The following is a 17,575-nucleotide window of genomic DNA, read 5'->3' as shown; positions in this document are numbered from 1 at the left end:
GGAAAGACATCTATCATTCCCTACTGTCCAATACATCTCTCTCACTGGCGCCGATGCTAGACCAAATTTGGTGGCACCACCTCCGTTCACGCTCTCCCACTTAATTGTGGAATCCAATCGTTGATCTTTCTCCCATCACCGAAAATTTTGAAATGTAGATTATCGAAGAGCCAATGTTTAATACTCCGTGGAATCTTCTCAGGGGGTGGCGGATTTGGACAGCAAAGAAGGCAGGAGTTCTTACCTGAGAGAAAATGAAGTTGCCGGTGAGGAATCAAATGGTGCCGATGAGATGGTCACAAAGGCAACCTATTGCGAAGATTTGAATAACGACGACGAAGGTCTCACTGAAAAGGAAGTCTAATGAGAGTGAGAGTGAGAGTGAGGGTGATGGTGAGGGAGTGAGAGTGAGAGTGAGGGGCATTTGAGAGAAAGAATTGATTAGGTTTAGGAATTAGGGAATTTAGGGTTTGGCGTGGGTGTATATATATTTAGGTTTTTTTGTAATTTTATTCACATACGGGTCAAGTTCGGGTTCAGGGCAAGTATGTCTAATACTTGCACTTGATTCGAACCCGCTACAGGTTGGATAATTAAAACCAAAACCTGCCCCTAATGTTTTGCGAGCTGAGTTTGATACCCACAGGTTGGGGGAATTTTGCCATTCCTAATCCTATGTGAGAAGGTAAATACATGTATTACCATCTTGATGTAGTGAGCTTAATTATGGTTTCTCATATACACACATGAATAATAATACAAAACATCATTAGTAAATTATATTTACTTTGGCTATTTCCTTTATCCATAAATATTACTTATCACGAATAAAATTAGTGTAACAAATTTGTCATTTTCTTTCAAGCTTATTCTTTTTTTATTTTAAAAGTAATCAAGTATAAATAATAGGAAGATTATGTTTGGTTGCATGGAAGGAGAAGGAAGGGAAGAGAAATGAAGGTATTTCTTTTGTTTGATGAAAATGAATATGAAAATGTGAGGGAAAAGGTTTTTGTGGAGCTCCTCATTTTTTCAGTTATAAAATTACTCTTATACCCAAAAGTTTGGACGTTTTTGTGAAATTACTTTTACATTCTTATTCTTTTATAATTTAAAAGGATAAAAATGTAAAATATATTCTCTCTCTTTCCTTTCTATTCTCCTAGGCACCCAAACAAATATTTTTCTCTTATCTTCCCTTCATTTCCCTTCTTTTCCATCAAACCAAACATAGCCTAAGATCATTGAAAATTTAATTCCCCGTCCACGTTCCACACAAATCTACAATTTCTCCCTCTTTTTCTTCGTTTTTTTTTTTCTTCAACTAATAAGAAAATATTATTAACACAAACGGAAGGGAAGAGTCGGTATCTCCTTCGAAAAAGTGCAAGACTGAGCACACACGAATAGAGGAGATGGAGATTCTTTCCGCTTGATTACAAGAATATGCCCAACTAGAGAATCTACAAGTCTCAAAACAAGAATCACACTCCAAAAAAAAAAAAAAGGTGTAAAGAGCAATGAAATATGCTATTAATCAGCAGGGGGAAAGAATATTGAGCAACCAAGTGGCTTGGAACATTCATCTTATGGACAAAAACACCCTCTTCTAAAGCCACATTGATAGCAAAAAGAGTTAAATTTGCTTTGCCTGTAGAGAATCTATACAATCAATTCTCTCAATCCAAACAATAAGTTTTTCCCATTTGTAGATTGCTAGCATAATCAAGATACTTCATACAGTTGCATCTAAATTAAATTTTACTAGAGACATTCCGGCATTCCCTAGCGAATTGTTTGTTCACTTTTGCCTCCTAGCCTATTTGTGGGAGAAATAAACTTTACGGATATCCCTAGCTATAGTGATAGGATCAATCTCTTTTGGTTTCGTAATATGCTTATTTCTCACGCATATCATATCACTTTGCTACATTAAGTAGTAAGTTATGTTTCAAAAATAAATAAAGTTATGTGCACCTTTGAGTAATTTAGTCACATCTAAAAGAAGACTTACGCACTATCTCATATTCAAATTGCCTATTTTGTGAAATTTGAATGCAAATCTAACATTAAACACAAAATTTCGGCTATTAAGCATTGCAATAAATTTTTTTGAAACAAATGTTAAAGAGTTCCCTCTTTTATGATCTACTAATTTGCCCTTTTAAATGGTGTCATGCAGTGGATTGAGTTCCAGTGTCTCATACAAATATATCAATTATAATTGTACCAAATAAAAATAAATTTTTTTTGATATAAGTAAGGGACATTATCCTAGCTTTTGGACAAACTATTTTACTCCTTATCTATGAGACATAAAAAAAATTAAAAAAAAAAAATCAATGGGCCGATATTGTGGTGAATTGAACTTAAGATCTCCAGGTTTACATCATGCCTCAAATCAATAAGTCCACCACTTGAATGAAGATAAAAACTAATAATAGAAACATCATTAATAAATTAATTTTATTGCAGCTATTTCATTTATCTATGATTACTTTGGCCTTATCCAGGGTATTATTATCGTGAAAAAAAAAATTGTGTAGCAAACTTATCATTTTCTTTTAATCATATTCATTTCTAGTTTAAAAATTAACCAAATACAAAATAGTAGGATTCTAATGTATATATTACAGCAAGATCATCAAAATTTTAATTCTCTATCCATATTCCACACGAATCTATATTCCCTCTCTCTCTCTCTCTTAATAATAAGAACAAAGGGAGTAGTAAAGTGAGGTGGTAAAATAGATAAAGTAGTTTTTTTATGGTATCAAATTGCTAAATTTATGGCTCCACCAATGTGGATGCTCTTAATAAGATGAAACAAAGGGAGAAGCATTGCCATCTCCTTTGAAAAAATGCAAGTGCAAGATGGAGATTGCCCAACTAGGGAGAGAGTGTCTGCAAGTCTCAAAACATGAATTGCACTCCAAAAATAAAGAGCATAAACTAATAACAAATCTATAATGAACAGGGTTGTTGACTAGTGTGGGAAAGAGTGAGCAACCAAAAGTAAACTTAGGACATTCAGCCCATGGACAAAAAAAATCCCTCTTTTAAAGTCACATTGACAGCAACAAAGAACAAAGGATTTGTATAGTCAGTTCTGTTCATCTGAACAACATGCCCCTCCCATTTGTGGATTGCCAGGGTGCTTCATACAACTACATCAATCAAAGAGGGGGTCCAAACATCCCCTAGTGAGTTGTTTGTTCACTTCTTCCTCTCAGACTTATTTTTGGGATAAATTAATTTTTGGATATCCGCATATGATACACGCATGACAAGTACTAAATTACAGGCTCATCATACAGTTGACGAGCATGCAATCTATAGGCTCGTCCATACAAATGATGAGTGTACAATCCACAGGGTCGTCACATGAAAAGACGATCATATCATATTTATGGCACAATCATTAATGGTTGCGTAACTAATGAGCTCCAACAATTAGAAAGGCTAACCATAAGCCAGTTAAGTCTCATTTAAGCTCAAACATACGCTACAAAAGACAGTCAAGAGAGCCATTAAGAGGTTTCCATTAGTTACACTCATAATGAACCTCCCAACAGCTGTATTAAGACTATAAATAAGCTACCAAGCACCAAGAAAAAGGTACACAAATTCAAACCTACAAAAATACATTCTGATTCTCTAAGAGATATTAAGAATTCTACTAACTTAATCATCAAAGAACCATTGGCTAACGCCACTTCGATGTCTTTCTCTCTCATCTTTGTGGGGAACGTTACCTCGTCATAAGCTCCGATGAGGTTATCAACTAACAACCATTTTTGGCTTCATTAGTTTGACGCTGTTTGTGGAGACATAGATTTGAATCACATAGATTTTCATAGCTCTACCATTCAAACGACGCAATGGATCCAAATTCATCAACCTCATTTAATCTAATGTAGATGACCCAACAAATTCAAACACTGGTAGCAAGTGTTGAAGAATTGACCAAATAGAACGAGAAGTTGAGGTAGCACATCTCTCAGGAGAATAGCAACGTGACTCCTTGCCAACGTAATCGAAACAACAACAACGAGGAAGGTCATAGCCTGCAGACTAGTAATAGAGAAGAAAGTTTCAAGCAAACAGAGTAGTTCGATTCCAGGCAAATAGGGCAATCTAGTTCCAAGTAAATAGAGTAGCCCAATCGTAACAATGATGAGCTCTTAAGAAACATGAGGAAGGAAATGAACAAGGTGCAAAAGGCTCTAAAGGGAAAGTTTTCCAAGAACTTAGATGGGGTGATTAGGAAAACAAACTTGCCATTCACCAGCGAGGTCTTGGAGTGCCCTCTCCCATCGAAGTTTCAATTCCCCCAATTGGATGCTTATGACAGGCATACAAATCTGCTAGACCATATAGAGTCTTTCAAGACATTGTTAAACCTTTAGTGAACACCTGATTAAGTGATGTGTAGATCCTTCCCAACAACTATGCTCAAGTTTGGTTTAGCAAGTTAGCATTATCTTCAATTGCAAATTTCAAACAATTAAGTGACTCCTTTGTACATCATTTTATTGTTGGCCAGAGACACAAAATGCCAACTTTGCATGTACGAATGATAAAATGGCAAAAAAAGGAAACTTTGAGGGCTTATATGAAGCATTTCAATCGGGAAATCCTAGAGGTAGATGAAGCTCATGACCAATTTCAACTGATGACCTCTAGGCTGGCTTGACAACCAAAACCTTCATCTTTTCATTAGCCAAGACCCCGCCAACTACAATGACAGACCTCTTATTCAAAGCCTAAAAGTACATGAATGAAGAGGATGCATTAATGGTGAAGTGAATAGATGGCAAGCGAAAGATGGAAGAAATTGATGAGCTCCAACAAAAAAAAGAGAAGGAAAAAAAGGACCATTCCCCCAATCAAAAGAATGACAATGAAGTACGCAGGCCCATACAAGATCGTCAAGTATTCCAAAAGATGAACTTATTACCTCAAATCACTCAATGACAAACAATTACCTCGTCCATGGAATGTAGAGCACCTCAAGAGGTACTATTACTAGGTAAATGATGTTTTCATTTTGGTGAAACTACAATAGTGGTCCCTCAAGTTTACCTTGTGTGCGCAATTGGTCTTTCAAGTTTCAAGCGAGCACAATTGGTCCCTCAAGTTTTAAAACTGAGTTGTATTAGTCCTTTTACTAACTACCGTTAGTGATGTTACTTATGTGGCTAACGGAATAACGACTTGGCATTTTTTTAATGACGTGACATATTTTTAATTAAAAAATTACAAAATAAATTTACATGTAAGAAACATCATTTACAATTTGGTACCAAATTAAAAAATCCATGTGCGAGTGTGTGTGAGAGGAATTTGCGCAAGGATTGGTGCTACGTGTGAGTGTGTGTGAGAGGAATTTGCTAGCGGACACGTCGAAGATTGTAGAGAAGAACAAGATCTGTAAGCGTAAAGAAGAGGATTGTAGAAAAGTTGTCACTAGAAAAGTTCCCACACACCAATGAAAGGCAACTGATGGGTCCTTGATTCTGAAATATCTTCAATAGTTACTGATGGATTGTTGGCTCTTGGATACGACGCTTCAATTTGTAAAACTCGCTGGGAAAAATGTTCCTCCTATCCTGCGGGGAATTCTTTTTCCTTTGATTTTCTTTCTTACGCTTTGAAACTACGTTTCCTTTTATTTCTTGTTTGGCAACTGAGAAAATTTCGGAATAGAATAGAAAAACAAGGGGAAAATGATTAGGTTTGTTTTAGGTGCGTGTCTCTGTTTCTTATCTGAGAAAAAAAATAAGTGAAACAAGAGGAAATAAAAGACAGTTTTTTTTTTGTTTGGTGTGGATAGCCTAACATGGATTTATGGTTTCTTTGTTTTTTGATTGAACTTTTTGTGAGTGTGGAGTAGAAAATACTTTTTTTTTTTTTTTTTTTAAATTTGGTACCGGATTGTAAATATTGATTCTTACATGTAAATTTATTTTGTAATTTTTTAATTAAAAACATGTCACGTCATTAAAAAAATGCCAAATCGTTATTCCGTTAGCCACGTAAGTAACACCACTAACAGCAGTTAGTAAAAGGACTAATACAACTCAGTTTTAAAACTTGAGGGACCAATTGTGCTCGCTTGAAACTTAAGGGACCAATTGCGCACAAAGGGTAAACTTGAAGGACCAATATTGTAGTTTCGCTTTTAATTTTCTTTCATCAAACTGTTTTGTAAGCAGGAATGAATAAGGGGGCATTTTTCCTTCACATGAATAAATGTCGTTCTCTTGAAAAATCAAAAGTCTTATTTACAATACAAAAGCAAAGACGAACTTACATGGGGCCCAAGGGGGCTCGCCCCTAGGGTAATATTCCCAAAATAAATTTTTTATACATATAATATAACTAAGACCATAGACAAAATAGACTTGGGCCCCTGTTACTTCAAATAGCTTGCCCCTCCTCCAAAAAACAATCTTCAACCCTTTTACAAATAAAAACTCAGCCCATTAAATTCAGAATTTACCCATTAAGTAAAAAGAAAAAAAAAAGAGGAAAATTAGAATATCAAATTGAGAGAGAGAGAGAGAGAGAGAGAGAGAGAGAGAGAGAGAGAGAGAGAGAGAGAGAGAGAGAGAGAGAGAGAGAGAGAGAGAGAAACGCATACAAACAATTAGACATGGCAAAACGGACGGGTCGAGTTAATCGGGTTTGCGAGTCAAACGGGCCACGGGTCAAAACGGGTCATTTTTAAACGGGTCAAACGAGTTGCAGATCAATCGGGTTGCGGGTCGGGTCGAGTTGACCCGTATTTTTCATTTTTTTTTCAATTACAAAAATAAATTAATGACAACCTGTATAGAGAGAATGAATAAAATCGATTAAGCAAATAAATTGCACTTAATGCCACTTATTAATATCCTTCCAATTCTGACAATTTTGAGCATAACAAAAATTACTTATAGTCATAAATTCATGATGGAAAAAGTCTTCAATGTTAATAGTTCATTGTCAAAATGCATATAATTACAAGTTTACATCTTCAAAAAGAGATAGATCTTAAAACAAACAAAACAAGTAAGCCAACAAAGTAGCAAGTTATCCGTCTTCTTAAGTGTACATGTTCCTATTGCATTTAAAATAATAGTAAAGTTAGATTACTTAGAATGATAAACTAAACAAAAAAAGATTTAAAAATAAACATAACATATTAAGTAAAGAATATTTTATAAGAATTACACCTCAATCTCAATCTACTCAACGTTGGTAGTAGATTTAGCACTGCAAATATTCATATTTGTAAATTGTAGCTCAAGTTTGTCACGTTTCAACTTTCAAGTTTGTGCATTGTGTGTGCATTTGGCTTTGGACAATGGACTATAGCTAGTATTGAATGAGATTTTTTTTTTTTTTTAAATGGTTGTCTTGACAACCTTGTGTTGTCTTGTCTCATAACTCATTCCCTCATGTCATGGCCGTGATTTGTGAAGCTTAGCTCTTATTGGTTGTGATGAAGCTCAAATAGTCTTAGCAAAAAAAAAAAAAAAAGCTCAAAAAGTCATTCTCTCATGTCATGTCATGTCTTAACAACAGTTTTACTTGTTTATAACTTTATATTTATAATATATGGACTATTAATTTTGATACTTTGTGCTTTATGCACCTAGTATCACGTAGTTAAAAAAAAAATTTTAGCAAATTTTTTTTAATGGGTCGGGTCACGGGTTATTTGGGTCAGGTCGGATTGACCTGCAAAAAATCGGGTCGGGTTATGGGTCAACCCGTTTTTGGTTTGGGTCAAAAAAATCGAGTTCAGATCAGGTATTTTTTGGGTTAGGTTGGGTCAAAAAATTTTGAGCCCGTATTGCCATGTCTACAAACAATACCCAAATCCCTGGTACTCACACAATGCCGACACAGGAGTCACAGAGGGCCAGCTAGCCAGACCCAACTGCCAACATCGCTACTACCAGTCAGCGCGACGCCGCCCTTTGTTTGCCAAGTACTTCTCTTTCACTTTAAAAACTTGAAGTGTTTAACTGTTACGATATATTTTTTCTCCAATACTTGATAATTGATAAGGTTGTACTAGTCTGCTAGACTAGTGTACTATAGTTCTATGACTATTTTTTTTTTTTTTTTATACGTGATTGTGTGTGTGTGTGTGTGTGTTTTTTTTTTTTTTTTTTATTTTTAGGTTTATGGATGTGGTTTTGTGATTGTGAATCTTTGGCTGCGTTTGTTTCGGCAGTAAATAGTTTCCGGGTGTAAAATGATTTCAGCTGAAAACATTTTCGGGAAAAGAAAATATTTTTAGGTGTTTGGTAACATTTGAAAAAATACTTTGAAAATTTTTTTCAGGTGTTTGGTTGTCATCTTGAAAATATTATAGAAAATGCATTTTGTATTTGTTGCTCACATTTTCTCACATTTTCTTAGCTTCCAATCAATATATAAAAATCTTTTCTCAGATAAACACAGAACAATCAAAGCCAAAAAAAAAAAAATCATCAACTTTGGGAGAGAAGAAGGAAGAGAGAGAGAGGAGAGATCGTGCGATCGACGGCGGCGGAGGCTTCGATCGCGCGATCGTCGCGCGGCGGAGGCTTCGATCGCGCGATGGACGGCGAAGGCGAGATCGCGCGGTGGACGGCGAAGGCGAGATCGTGCGGTGGAGGCTTCGATCTCTGCTTGATCGCGCGGTGGGGATCGATCTTTGCTTGATCGTGCGGCGTTGGATCGATCTTTGCTTGATCGGCGGTGCGAGGCACGGCTCGGACGGCGAGATTGGGTGGCGTTTGGGCTGGCCGGAGCTTGGCTGGGCTGGCCGGAGTTTGGCTGAGGTGAGCTTGGAGATGAGTTTTGGACTGTGTGAGGAGTGTGCTAAGCTCTCTCTCTTCAGGTGTGATTTTCGGAAATGGTTTGAAGGTAAAATCAAAGTGGAAACGATTTTCCGTTAGAAAGGGCTGATTTTCCGGTCAAACTGGAAACGATTTTCCGTTGACCGAATTTTCCGTGGCTGCCAAACAGACGGAAACGCGTAAAATGATTTCCTGAAACTGTTTTCAGTCCAAACAAACGCAGCCTTTATCTCAGGCTTTTGTTTTTTGAATTTTTGCTCAGATTTGTGCAGTGACTAGTTGTGAGATGAGAATGAGATATGTTAGAGTAAATTTATATTATAGAGAAAGTGTGTATCAGATAGTAAATTTATATTTATGTTTGACTGTTTATTGGTAGTGGGGGCAACAAAAGTGGTCAAGTGGGTTAGCAGAGCAGTGAGTTAGGAAAAAAAAAGAAGAAGGTAAAGTTAGGAAAATGGTATGTTGACATATTGTAATAATTTTTATTATTTGGTCAATCGCATACATACATACATATATATATATATATATATATATATATATATATATATAAAATCGAAACTTTTTGAACTTCTACCATTTTTCACGTCAACACAATATAATAATAATAATAAAACTTTTCTAAACCCTAAACCCGATGCTCTGCTTCTTTATATTAAATAAAAAACAACTAGAGAAAGAGAGATAAAGAATAGGGAGCTTTTGTGATCGTGAAACACACAGAAATCTGATATCTGATAAGATGTAGAGACTGTTGGAGAGAGAAACCTGAGGGAGGCCTCTTCACTACTGTTAGACCGATCTCCCTCCATCTTCCAGTTCCACACAGTTGTCGGTAAGTTTCAGTTTCATGTTCTGTTCTATTCTATTTTGTTTTTTATTTTTATTTATTTGGCTTGATATCTGGGTTATTAGACAAGAAGGTAGTGGAGCAAACACAGGCCACGAAGGGAAAAGATATTTCAAATCCACAATGTTTCTACTCTCTCTCTCTCTGAATCTTTCTATTGTTTGCCTTCTGTTTTTCGGTCTTTGATCTTAGTTTCATATTCTAGGGTTTTTAGGTTTATTGTGTTTATGCGATCAAAATTTGGGCAGTCCTGATTGATTTATAATCTGGGTTTGCTTTCATTTGATTAAAAAATGGGAAATTTTGTTGTTTTTGTTGGGCAAGTTGGGTTTTAATCTATGACTTATTATCAGATTTTTGTTTTCCTCCTTCCTGTTTTGATTTTTTTAGTCAAAGATATATTTACTAATTTCAATTTTCGCTTAATTTTCAATTGTTACTGAGGGGTTTTGTGTTTTTTTTAGGCTAACTTTATAATCTACTCGATAATTTACTGTGCTTTTGATTTTAATCCTATCAGGGGGTTTCTCTACTTGAAAAAAGGGTCAAAATTAATGAAGATTTGATTGTTTGGTTTATAATCTGGGCGATTTGGGTTTTATATCTATGAATCATTATCTAATTATTATTTTACTCCTCCCTGATTTGATTGTTTAAGTCAAAGTTCTATTACTTAATTTGATTATAGCTTAATTTTTTATTGTTATTCAAGAGTTTTCAGGTTTTGTTTAGGCCACGAAGGGAATGAGTTTCCCACGACTCATTCCCCAACAGGTATTTCTCTTGAAAATAACAATTCTGGTATTTTCAAGCTATGTGAAGTCCTTGCTTTTTATAAATACAGGTATATGATGTTTATTGCTTCCTCTAACTTTATAGAGCCTACATATAAACCATTCACCAACTGAACACTTCTCCTAACTTGTGTGAAATCCACCTGTTAGGGGCTTGAGTGAGTTTGGATGATACCGTGGTGTTATATTAACAACAAATTTGAAACGATAACCTTTATTTTGACATTGAGAAGAAATGCAAGCCTTTTGTTGTAAAATTAGTCTCTGTCACGTTCTAGAGTTGGTCATGATAAATACCTATAAGCCTTTACTTTTAGTTGTAGAGAAATTATGAATCTATTGACTATCGAACTATTTGACTAAGGCAAATAACATTAGACCTGATAATGGATTCTTCTTTTCATGTTTCCCTCCTTAGGCACATCTCTTAGGCCTATTTAGTAGCCCATGAATCAAAACCATTCATATTTTGTATAATACTGCATTCACAAATTGTCACTGTAGTGGATAGAATGACTTATTTGTGTTTTATGATGTGGATTTTAGCAAAATATTTTTAATTTTGTTAGAGAAAATTGGAACATGTTTGAATTCAAAAATGCCTTGAGAGTGAGGCTATGATTAGCTATTGTCCTGCCCTATATGTATATAAGCATGCAAGGCTGTGTGTGTATTTTCTCATTGGGAATAATTAATTTCATTAAATGTCTTTCTTATATATGGAGGTTATTTTTAAAAAATTGCAGGTTTGGAGATGTGTTATAATATGCATTCTTTGGCAAAGATGTTGTTGAGTTAGGGGGTTGCCATTTTTTGTCGCTTGGAGTTTTTAAAATAATTAGTGATGTTTTTAATATAATTTTAGGATTTTCCCTCTTACCTGTTTTCTTTATTTGGCCATTGGGTTTACTAATCTATTTAAATTGTGTTATTTTAATTTAAGGTTTTCTGAGCCAAGTTTGATCTTATCGAAATAAAAATGTTTTTGAGCAAGGTATGCTTCTTTAGTTTTAGATATTAATTTCTGCGTGTCAATGTCTTTTAATTACTATTTTATTTGTATATTTAGCTACTATAGTTTTTTTTTTCCTTTTTTCTTTTTTGGGTTTCTTTGTTGCACATTATATAATTTATTTGGAGTTTGATATTAGAATTCATGTTTGTTTTATAAAATTTTAAATTTATATTAGAATTTATATATTTATTTCTGGAGCCTAATTGATTTAGTTTTGCATATAATTCTAAACATAAAAGCCAATTAGGATTAGATGTAGTTTATAATTGAACGTAAGGGTAGGATTTAGAGGTCGGGCTTGGTGCAATAATAAATACCTTCCACAGAACAAGTCACTATGGTAGTTGGAAATACTATAGTATGGCTCATATTGTTTTGGTTTCAAGCAGTCACAAATCACATAAACCCCAAAATATTTTGGATTCCATTTTTTTTTTTTGGCAAAATATTTTTTGGTGAGAACAATAGACTACTATGAAACTAAAGCTCCAATTGTTTCCAATTTTTTCTTCATTGGGATAAGTATTCGTTTCTCTTTTGAAAATTGAGACGACTAAGTTTTTGTTAGAAAGGTTGTTTGAGATGGAGGCAAATAAACCTGAGTTTGAAAGAATTCAAACTGGAAGTCTTTTCCGGATTTGTTGTTGGCTTCTCGCAAGAGTTTGATAGAATTCCTAAATAGTGTTCATATGGCATGATTTGTTTTCCCACATAAATTAGTTCCTAAATCATCAATAGTTGAATATAGAGAAGAAACAAAAGAAAGTAAGAATGAAGTGGGGAAATGTTATTGATTCATCTCAGCTTCTTTCTCTTTTCTTTTCTTTGCCCTGCTTTTTGTTCATATCACCTTTTTTTACTTTTGCTCCCATGCCTTGCTACTTGCTTTGTTGTATATGTTCTTGCTATTTTGTTCAGTTGGTTTTTGAGAGTGAACGGGAAAAGGAACTGCCTTTGCTGGGTTTTTTTGGTTCAATAAGAAAAAGGAGGAAGCTTTATATGTTTTTGGTCATGCTTTCTTCGGGTTTCCATGAGAGGTTTGTCTGACAGCTGTGGGGAGTTGTTGGTGGCCTTAGCCCTCTTGGATTTGTGGGAAAGGAGGGAACTTTTTGTATTTTTGGGCTAGGAAAGGGTTTTGTTTATGGAGTTTTGGAGGGCTGGAACAATGGTACTTAATTGTATTTGTTATGTTAACTTTTTTTTTTTTCTTTTCTATCTCATTTGTCAGCATTGAATTGTACTTAAGAACAGCCAATGCTATTGCCCATTGTACCTAGATAGATAAATCACTTTGTTGTATACTGCAGAATATGAGCAGCAAGGTAGAGTTACAAAAAATTGCCCCCTTTTGTAAAATATGTTACTATCTAATTTTATAAAGAACATTTTTCTACCATTGAGTTGGCTTATCAGACTTGGAATATATGTAGTTTGTTTTAAATCTAACCCACATATGTAAAGGGTTTGTGATGTTTCCTTCCTTAGAGGTATAGAGCATGTGTATGTACACTTTACATGAAACTATAATTTGTGTATACACAAATTTTACTATTAATAGAACATTTTCTGCTGCGATTGTTTAAATGATTGCTCTCTATCAACAGACCTAAACACACTTATATCTACATGACATATAATAGAATAAAAGAAAGATTTAATCTATTTTTCAATATCTTTCCTGTGCATCGCACGGGTTAACGACTAGTTATAATAAATTGACAAGTGTCGTAGTGGGCAACAATCTATATAGGGTTGAATATTTAATGTACTATTGTCCCACAATTGAAGAACATAACAAAGACAAATACATCATAGAATAAAAATGTCGCACAAATTGAACAAAATAAAATTGTCACACTTGTTCACGTTGCTAACGCATAAGTCATAATGCTTTAATTATTATTTTAAAATTATATAAATTTATGAAACTAATAAATCTATCAATTGAGAAGACTAAATTTATATTTATTATTTGATGCATTATGCATATCATCCACATTCTAAGATTCGTCTTTACTTAGTAACAACAATTAGTCATTTTGTAAAATTTGAAAGAGTATCGAGTTCCATTTTCATAGATGATTGCATTATAATGTATTAAGAAATAATGAGATTTTGTATCTTTTGTCTTTGTTTGTAGATGGTTGCATTTTAATATATTAAGAAACAAGGATTTTGTGTATTTTTCTTGGTTGATAGTATATTAATACTATATGAATGCTTATTTGGAGGTTTTTTTTTTCTTATACTTTGGCCCCTTTAACTTGAAATTCTAGGTCCGTCTCGGTACAAAAGACAATTTTTACAAGAAGAAAGCCTGTCATTGAAGTCCAACAAGTAAAACCAAGTAGACAATAAAAATCTCAAAAAGAGTAAAATCGTCACATTAGGTTCAATTCGGATGAGTACAATTATAATGACGATCAAATTTTCAAAGCAAGAGTAAGTCATATGATTAAATTCACAAGGTTAAAACCAATGAGTAAAATCATATTAACAACCAAATTTTCAAAATGAGAATAAAGCCATATGATTAAATTCATAAGGTTAAAACAAACGAGTACAATCATAATGACGATCAAATTCTCAAAGCAAGAGTAAATCATATGATTAAATTTGCATGGTTAAAAACCGATGGGTATAATCATAATGACAATCAAATTCTCAAAGCGAGAGTAAGTCATATGATTAAATTTACAAGGTTAAAAACCAACAAGTACAATCATGATGATGATCAAATTCTCAAAGCAAGAGTAAGTCATATGATTATAAATTTACAAGGTTAAAAACCAACAAGTACAATCATGATGATGATCAAATTCTCAAAGCAAGAGTAAGTCATATGATTAAATTCTCAAAGTGAGAGTAAGTCATATGATTAAATTCACAAGGTTAAAACCAATGAGTAAAATCATATTAACGACCAAATTATCAAAACGAGAATAAAGTCATATGATTAAATTCATAAAGCTAAAATAATCGAGAACAGACATAATGATGATCAAATTCTCAAAGCGAGAGTAAATCATATGATTAAATTCACAAGATTAAAACCAATGAGTAAAATCATATTGACAACCAAATTCTCAAAATAAGAATAAAGTCATATGATTAAATTCATAAGGTTAAAACAAACGAGTACAATCATAATGATGATTAAATTCTCAAAATGAGAGTAAATCATATGATTAAATTCGCATGGTTAAAAGCCAACAAGTACAATCATATTGACTATCAAATTCTCAAAGCGAGAGTAAGTCATGTAATTAAATTCACAAGGTTAAAAACCAACGAATACAATCATAATGACGATCAAATTCTCAAAACGAGAATAAAGTCATATGATTAAATTCATAAGGTTAAACAAAATGAGTACAATCATAATGACGATTAAATTCTCAAAACGAGAGTAAATCATATGATTAAATTCACATGGTTAAAAACCAAGAAGTACAATCATAATGACTATCAAATTCTCAAAGCGAGAGTAAGTCATATAATTAAATTCACAAAGTTAAAAACCAACAAATACAATCATAAGGACGATCAAATTCTCAAAACAAGAATAAAGTCATATGATTAAAATCATAAGGTTAAAACAAATGAGTACAATCATAATGGCGATCAAATTCTCAATACGAGAGTAAGTCATGTGATCAAACTCGTAAGATTAAAACCAATGAACACAATCATATAAACAGCCAATTCTCAAAACAAGAATAAAGTCATGTGATTAAAGTCACAAGTATGAAAACCAGGGCATAACTGTTTTGATGAAATTCTTAGAGAAGCAGGCAAGATCAACAATATCAACAAATCAAAAGTTCTACCTAATTATCAAGATTAGTAAAAAGCATGTGATATAAATGGCAACCAAAAATAGGAGTCTTCGTCAAAATAGTTGTAAACCATCAATATTCCTACAGTTGTCCAAAAGGTTGACATAGGAATAAGGGGACAATTGATGAGTACTAAAATTACAAGCTCACCATACAGCTGACGAGCATTTAATCTACATGCTCGTCCATACAGATGACAAGCGTACAGTCCATAGAGTCATCACATGAGAGGACGGCCATACAACATTTATGGCACAATCATTAATGATTGTGTAACCGACAAGCTTCAATGGTCAGAAAGGCCAACCATGAGCTATTTAAGCTTGATTTTAAGCTCAGGCATACACTACAAAAGATAGCTAAGAGAGCCATTAAGAGATTGCCTTCAGCTACACTCATAATGAACCTCTCAATAGTTGTACTAAGACTATAAATAAGCCACTAAGCACTAGGAGAAAGGTACACAAATTCAAACCTACAGAATTACATTCTGATTCTCTGAGAGATATTGAGAATTGTACTGACTTAATTATCGGAAAATCATTGGCTAATGCCACTCTGATGTCTTTCTCTCTCATCACTGTAGGGAACGTTACCTCGTCATAAGCTCTTACAAGGTTATCGATTGACGACCATTTTTGGCTTCATCAACACATTTTCTTAGATTCTATCCATCGATAATCTATCAATTTTCCAAAACCACCATCAGGTATATACTATTTTTATATATTAAATATGTATGAAGGATGTTATTTATGCACATCTCTCTTTTTTTTTTGTTAGGAAAATATTATGTAATTGATGCCGAATACCTCTTGAGGAATGGATTTTTGCTACCTTATAAGAGACAGAGATACCATCTTTTAGATTTTCAACAAGCTGGTGAAGGAAATCTCCTAGAAGAGAGGTTTAACTATGTTCACTCATCATTTAGAAGTGTGATTGAGCGAATTTTTGGAGTGTGGAAGAATAGATGGAAAAAAAAAATTTTTGAAGCAAATTTCATCCTACGACATTAAGGACCAAAGAAACATTGTAGTTGCTGCTTGTGTTTTGCATAATTTTATTAGAAAACATGACAGGGCGGATGAGAGATTTAAATGGGATGAGCATAACTTGAACAAACCAGAAAGCAATAGTATTGAAGAAGGTAGTAGCACTTAGGCAACCATTCAGAGTATATGCATGATAAGGAGATGAAGTTTATTCATGACAGGATAGCTTGGTTCATTTGTGGGTTGTAGATAGTATTTTCATTATTTATATTTTGGACAAATTTTTATGTTTCGGTCCATTTGTGGGAAAGCACCAGAGAAACAAACGGACTGGGTTATACATGAGTACATACTTGATAATAAGTACCCAGCTGAGAGAGGAGTTGCTCAGGTAATTCTTGGTTATTTGTCATTCTATTATATTATACTCTTATATCCATTCGACTCCACTAGAGGATTTGAAATTATAATGCACGTACCTCTTGATTGACTAATGCTTTACTTGCCTTTGATCCAGATTCCCTCATTTTTATAACCATCTATGCTCACAATTTAAAGTTTGTTATCTTCGACTTTCATCAATGTATGATAAAACCAAAAAACTTTGTTCTGTATTATAGCATGGTCTCTGCTTATAGATGAGTACTTATCCTATGCTTTTATGCTACAGGAGTTTTTCCCATAGAGGACTCGATGATGGAGTCTCTACTATCTAAATTCAGACTGGGAGCTCTTTTAGGACAGGACTGAACAGAGCATATATATAGAGGATGCTGAAATTGAAGGAAAAATCTTGAACCTTAGCCATAAAGACCTAAGAAGCACGGGTGTGTTTCAGGATTCGGGTGTGGGTGCAGGACTTGACAATTTTTGAAAAAATAGGGTGTGGGTGCGACGAGGTGCGGTAATTAAAAAATTATTAAAAATATTTATAGTTATATTTATATTTTCTATATATTTGTACTATTAAAATATTCTTAAAAATTAAAAACAATTTACACTGTGGAAAAAAATTTTAAAAAAAATTACGCTGTGGAAAGAAAAATCAAAATCCGTGTGTTCAAATTACGCTTGTTAACATTAAACTCCAAAAGTCTCCAAGTCCAAGTGAAAAAAAAAAAATCCATTGATTGATCAATCGTAGTTCGTAGTGATAGAAAGAAAGATAGAGTGATGAGTGAGGTAGGGGTCTGAGCAGTGGTATAAGGCATCCACTCGAGTCCCACTCAGGCCGTCCTC

Source organism: Castanea sativa, chromosome 1 (assembly GCF_040712315.1).
Source record: "Castanea sativa cultivar Marrone di Chiusa Pesio chromosome 1, ASM4071231v1".
NCBI lineage: Eukaryota > Viridiplantae > Streptophyta > Magnoliopsida > Fagales > Fagaceae > Castanea > Castanea sativa.
This window is presented reverse-complemented; position numbering follows the sequence as displayed.